The following is a 6000-nucleotide window of genomic DNA, read 5'->3' as shown; positions in this document are numbered from 1 at the left end:
TATTCCCTCTCCGTTTATCTTCTCTCTGTCTCTCTCTTCCGTCTTTGTCTCTCTTCACCCGCTCTGTCTTCTCCATCCCATTCCTCCCCTGATCTCTCTTTCTGTCTCAGCAAGTGGAGGATATGAACAAGGCAGTGAGACCACAAGCAGTGGCTCTGGTTCACATTTTCTCCTAATTGTTCCTGCAAAATTCTGCATAATAAAGGAATATCGGCAACAAAGAAGGAAAACCTAAGTACAAGGAAGAATTGCCCTATTTTACTCTAAACATCCTTTTAAGCTGAATTGTGGTTTGATAGTTGTGGTTTGATCTTATGGAAATGGACATACTCTTTAAAAAAACAGACAAATCTCTTTTGAATCATTTATTGAGTTGATGAAATAGAAATATTTAAAATTACTGCAAGCACATTAGTTAGTATCTAAGCCCTAAGATAGTATATACTGATGGAGAAAGTTTAAAACAATTCTGTCAAATTAAGAAGGGAGCAAGTTTGTAGTGGAAAAAAAATAAGAGTTTTTTTTTCCCCAATCAGGAACCAAGAGTACATGGGAATGTGTGACTTGGCAATCGTGAGAAGAAACATATTTAAAACCCAGGCTTGAAACAAGTCACAGATCAACAGAGAATGACACAGAGGCCTACAGGTTCCTGGCATCAGAGATCTGTCTTGTCTCTCCCTCTCCTCTCCTGTGATCATGGTTATATAATGATGAATCAACAAGCATATCCAAGTAATGGGTACATAGCAAGAAGAAAAGATCCACCTGGGCCTCCCTAAACTTGGCTGCAAGACCTCTCCAGGTCCACCACCCCTTGTTGGCTACTTAGAACTTATCTCAAGGGAGTGGAGGAATGTTTTTAGATGCTAGACAGCATATTAAAAAGCAGAGACATTATTTTGCCGACAAAGGTCCATATAGTCAAAGCTATGGTTTTTTCAGTAGTTATGCACAGATGTGAGAGTTGGACCAGAAAGAAGGCTAAGTGCCAAAGAATTAATACTTTTTGAACTGTGGTGCTGGAGAAGACTCTTGAGAGTCCCATGGACAGCAAAGAGATCAAACCAGTCAATCCTAAAGGAAATCAGCCCTGAGTATTCACTGGAAGGAATGATGCTAAAGCTGAAGCTCCAATACTTTGTCCTGCAAAGCGCTGACTCATTGGTAAAGACCCTGATGCTGGGAAGGATTGAAGACAGGAGGAGAAGGAGGCAACAGAGGATGAGATGGCTGGATGGCATCACCAATTCCATGTACATGGGTTTGAGCAAAATTCAGGAGATAGTGAAGGACAGGGAAACCTGGCATGCTGCAGTCCATGGGGTTGCCAAGAGTTGGACACCACTTAGCAGCTGAAAAACAGCAGGGCTGCCTCAGGCTTTATCACCTGCCTAGACACCTGCTCCAATACAAAGACCATGTGGAGGGACCCTGCTGGTATACCACTGTGGCTCTTCAGATCTCAGAAAACAGATCATGCCCTCAGCATGCTTCTTGGTCTGTCTAGCACAGAGTTCACGGTTTCATATTAAGGATGCTCACCATGACCTCAGGCTGACTTTCCTACTTTGCTTCTCTTTCTTTCCAATCTTTAGGGTCTTCCTCTCTTCTGGTAAGAGAAGATTCATGATCACATCATTCACATTATTCACAGCAACTATTTTAGACCCTGGCTCATTATAGCATTCCTCTCCTACTTTTACACCTGCCATGAGTTATAAAAGTTCATTTTGAAACTGAAAAGCTGAGAGCTGTTTTTAACTTTCCATTTTGCCATGATGTTATGCCAAGAGAAGTAAGAATAGAACACCCTCAGTGCTGGGAGTGGGGGAGATGAGGAGACCAAGGAAATTCTGAGGATATCAACAGGTTAATAGTTCAAAAATAATAGATGTATTATTTTATCCCAGCTTTATATTGTGTCTATTAACTCATCCTCAAAGGGAACAATTGCTTCCAATTGCACATCGAGGAGACAGCGTCCAAAGCCATTTCTGAAACAACAATCTATTTTCTTCCTGCAAGTATACAACAATCTTATTTGTTGGATGGAGTCCAATGATCACAAAAGGTGCCATAAAGCTCTGGCTTGTGTCCAGTGATGTGGGTAAAACTTTTATGTCAATAAATATATGTTCATATACTTCCGTCTCCCCAAAAAGATTTGAAATATCTTATAAATAATTACAAAATATATCAAAAACACATGGATATGTAAATCAAGGTAAAAGGAAAATAGATGTAGGAAAGAAAGATAAAGCCAAATATAAGATTATTACAGAAAACAGAATTTCCTTCTCTTCTATGCAGCTGCTGGATCTGGGTTATCAACTGGGCTGTAACAAGGTCAGGTTGTCATGCTCATCACCTTTTTAGCCATCCTATTGAAATGCTGACCATATTAGTATGGACTAAATTCGTAATCAGAATTGAGAAGGGGCTCATTGTAAAGAAATTATTCTGGGAGAAAATTATGAACATTCTTGAACAAGCTGGCCCTTGGGTTATAGAAGTGCTATGCAAATTCCCTCAAAGATGGGACGGGGGTTAGACAACCTGGTGGTGCCTGAGCAGGATCTTGAGGATAACAGGAGCATCTGATTCACCTCCTGGATTTGACCATTAGGTATGCTGAGAGGGGAAGATACAGGGTTTGGATAACTGGATGCAGCTACAGAAGAGGCATCAGCAGGAACTCCAAATGGGAAGAGGACGTTGAGGACCCATTTCAAAAGGATATCCTAGGAAAGCTTTCTGAGTCAAAATGTTGCCTTTCAGAAGTCATGTGTTCTGGATAGTTTGTGCAGGAAAGAAATGATCCATCTTGGAAAATAACTTCTCCCCCGCGTTTGTGGTTGTTGTTAAGTTGTTAAGTCATGTCCTACTCGTGTGACCCCATGGACTGCAGCACGCCAGGCTTCCCTATCCTCCAGGCTTACTATGCTGCACTCTGTTGCCCCCCGTTCTCTCTTGCACTGCTCTAAAAACAGATTAGTGGGCCTGAGAGAAGTAGGAAAACACTTCAGTGGAGCTGAATATGGACAAATAGGTCCCCAGCCAAGGTCTGTTGGATTCATGTTAAAACAAAAACATTCAGAAAATTTTACTTACACATAAAGTTAAATGACTGGGATTGGTAAAAATATTAAAACGTTTCTGTTTGGGACAGACATTTGCCTGTTATCCCAAAGGTTCATGTCATGTTTCCACCAAGTTAATCTAGTCAGAAGACATGTTCCATCTGACCCAGTGGGGTTTCAGGCATTTTGGAGCCTGGTGGTCACTTTTTAAAGACATAGAGGAAATTCCCAGAAAATCACATGTTTTATGACTGTCAATCAATTGAGTAAATGAGTAAACAGGAAATAGAGTCTCAGGTGGGATGGCCTGTGATGATATGAGCCAGGTTCTATTTTTTTTCAAAAGATAATATAGTTTTTATTTATTTCTAGTACTTGGTTGGAGTAATTTTTGTTGTTGTTGTTCAGTTGTTAAGGTCATGTTCTTTTTGACCTCATGGACTGCAGCATGCCAGACTTCTCTGTCCTTCATTATATTTCAGAGTTTCTCAAGCTTATGTCCATGGAGTTGGTGATGTCATCCAACCATTTCATCCTCCACTGCCCCCTTCCTCTCCTGCCCTCAGTCTTCCAGCATCAGAGTCTTTTCCAGTGAGTAGGCTCTTCCCATTTACTCATTTGCTTGCTTGATTGACAGTCACAAAACATGTGATTTTCTGGGCATTTCCTCCATGTCATTAAAAACTGATCACCAGGCTCCAAAGTCCCTGAAACCCCACTGGGTCAGAAGGGACATTATCTTCTGTCTAGATTAACTTTGTGGTAACATGACATGAATCTTTGGGATAACAAGCAAATGTCTGTCCCAGAGGGAAAAGTCAGTATTTTTTTTAACAATCTCAGTCATCTAACTTTAAATAAGAAGTTTTTGAGTTTTTTAAAACATAAATCAGACAGACCTTGGCCCGGGACCTATTTGCCTCTATCCATTGAATTTTAATGTAAACCTAGCATATACCTGAGGGGGCGGAAAAAGGTTTTTTTAATGCAATGGAATATTAAAAAGAAAAACCTAGAGATTTTTAAAAATAACTAAGATTTAGTATATTTCTATCTGGCTGTTTTTCTGTGCTTTTCCAATTATTTATTTGTATTTACTTCATAGGGACTTTATTGCATAGCTTTTTATCCTGTTTTTTCCATTTTACATTTTATAAAAAGCACTTTCTATATCATTGAAGCAGTCTCAGAAACAGTTTACTAATTACATAGTTTTCCACAATGTAAATACATCATAAATTATTTAATCATAAAATGTTTCCAATTTTTCATTATTTGGATAATACCTCCTGAGACTTCATTAGTTGTTTTTTTTTAATCTATTATTTTTAGAGTTTCAGAAAGGAAAGGAGACTGGAGCTTGTGCTTAGTTTATAATTTTGATCCAATCACAAATGATCTTTATTGAACAATTTGACAAAATGTAGTGTTTCTATTTTTTTTTTCTTTTTACAAAAGCTGCATAATGATATTGTTTAGTCATCTGTGGGATATTCTGGTAAGGCAGGTGAGTTTCATCTTCATTGTATAAAAGGAAAATTGGAGCAGAGTGATGATTGCTCTAAGGCACAAAGCGATGACAACAAGCATCATTTATACAGGCCTTACAGCTGACCTTACGACATTGCTTCTAGGTAAGTATCATTCGTAACAAAATTGAGAAGACTGAGACCCAGAGGACAGGTAACTTGCACATACTTACCAAAAAGGTTAGTGACACAGCAATGTGTCAAATCAGTCTCTTCTGACCCCAAATCTATGTCCTCCACCCTCAACCATTGCTTCCTGCGCTGCCCACCCAAAGTTCACCAATTTCTGGCTTTGGACCCAGGGGGTATCTACACCAAGGACAACAAGATGCTTTGCATAAATCCTTCCTCTAAATACATGTATTGTATGCAGGTGGTTATATTTGCTTTGATTCAACAGCTCACTTTCAGTGAATGTCTAGGAGGCATCAAGCTTTCAATCTTCCTCTTGTTTTTAAATACCTCTTGCCACACTTTTGAGAGATATGATCCCACCAGCTTAGCTCTGATTATTGAATGGGCATAAAAACTTTCCTCAACTTTTGTACTCATCACTGGCAAACTGCAAGGCTCGTTGAAAAGGGGAGTGTTTCATTTCTGAATTCAGTCCAGTCACAGGCCAGTACACGAATGTGGCACACAAAGAAAAAACATTTTTTTTCATGGTCAAAATATCTGTCACCACACCCACCAACCCCTTTCATAACTCACAGTCCTATTATAGTGTTGTTGTATAATGCACTGTTAAAATTATTTAGCATGAAAAAAACGTGAACTTGCCATGGCAATTTACGTTGGTGTTTCTCTTTTCATAATAAGGTCTTGTCAGTCTTAGCTGCATATTGGAATAGAGCTTTAAAACACACAGATGCCTGGGTGTCTCTCCTTGTGATGGAATTCCTTCAGGTTTCGGCCTGGGTTTGGGGATTTCTAAAAACCTGCATGGGTGATTCTAATGCATAGTCAAAGACTCTAGAATATGTCAGGGTTTTAGGCGGTGAACCAACAACCAACAACAACAACAACAATAAAGTGATACCTACCTTTTCAGAGAAGACAGCAATTAATTAAATCTAGATAGATAGATAGATAGATACAGCTAGATTTTCCTCTAAAACAGATAGCACAATTATTTTTTAAAAGCTATTCATTTATTTATAGTTTTAAATTAATGGATTTCTAAAAATAAAGGAGTTTTCAAATATTAGGCACAATGTAATTTCTCATTTTTAGATAGAGGTAAATAGGAAAAGGAGTATGTCAAGGCTGTATATTGTCACCCTGCTTATTTAACTTATATGCAGAGTATATCATGAGAAACGCTGGGCTGGAAGAAGCACAAGCTGGAATCAACATTGCCAGGAGAGATATCAATAACCTCAGATATG

The sequence above is a fragment of the Bos javanicus genome, chromosome 9 (genome assembly GCF_032452875.1).
Source record: "Bos javanicus breed banteng chromosome 9, ARS-OSU_banteng_1.0, whole genome shotgun sequence".
NCBI lineage: Eukaryota > Metazoa > Chordata > Mammalia > Artiodactyla > Bovidae > Bos > Bos javanicus.
The sequence above is the reverse complement of the archived record's forward strand: the minus strand, read 5'-3'. Positions refer to the sequence as shown.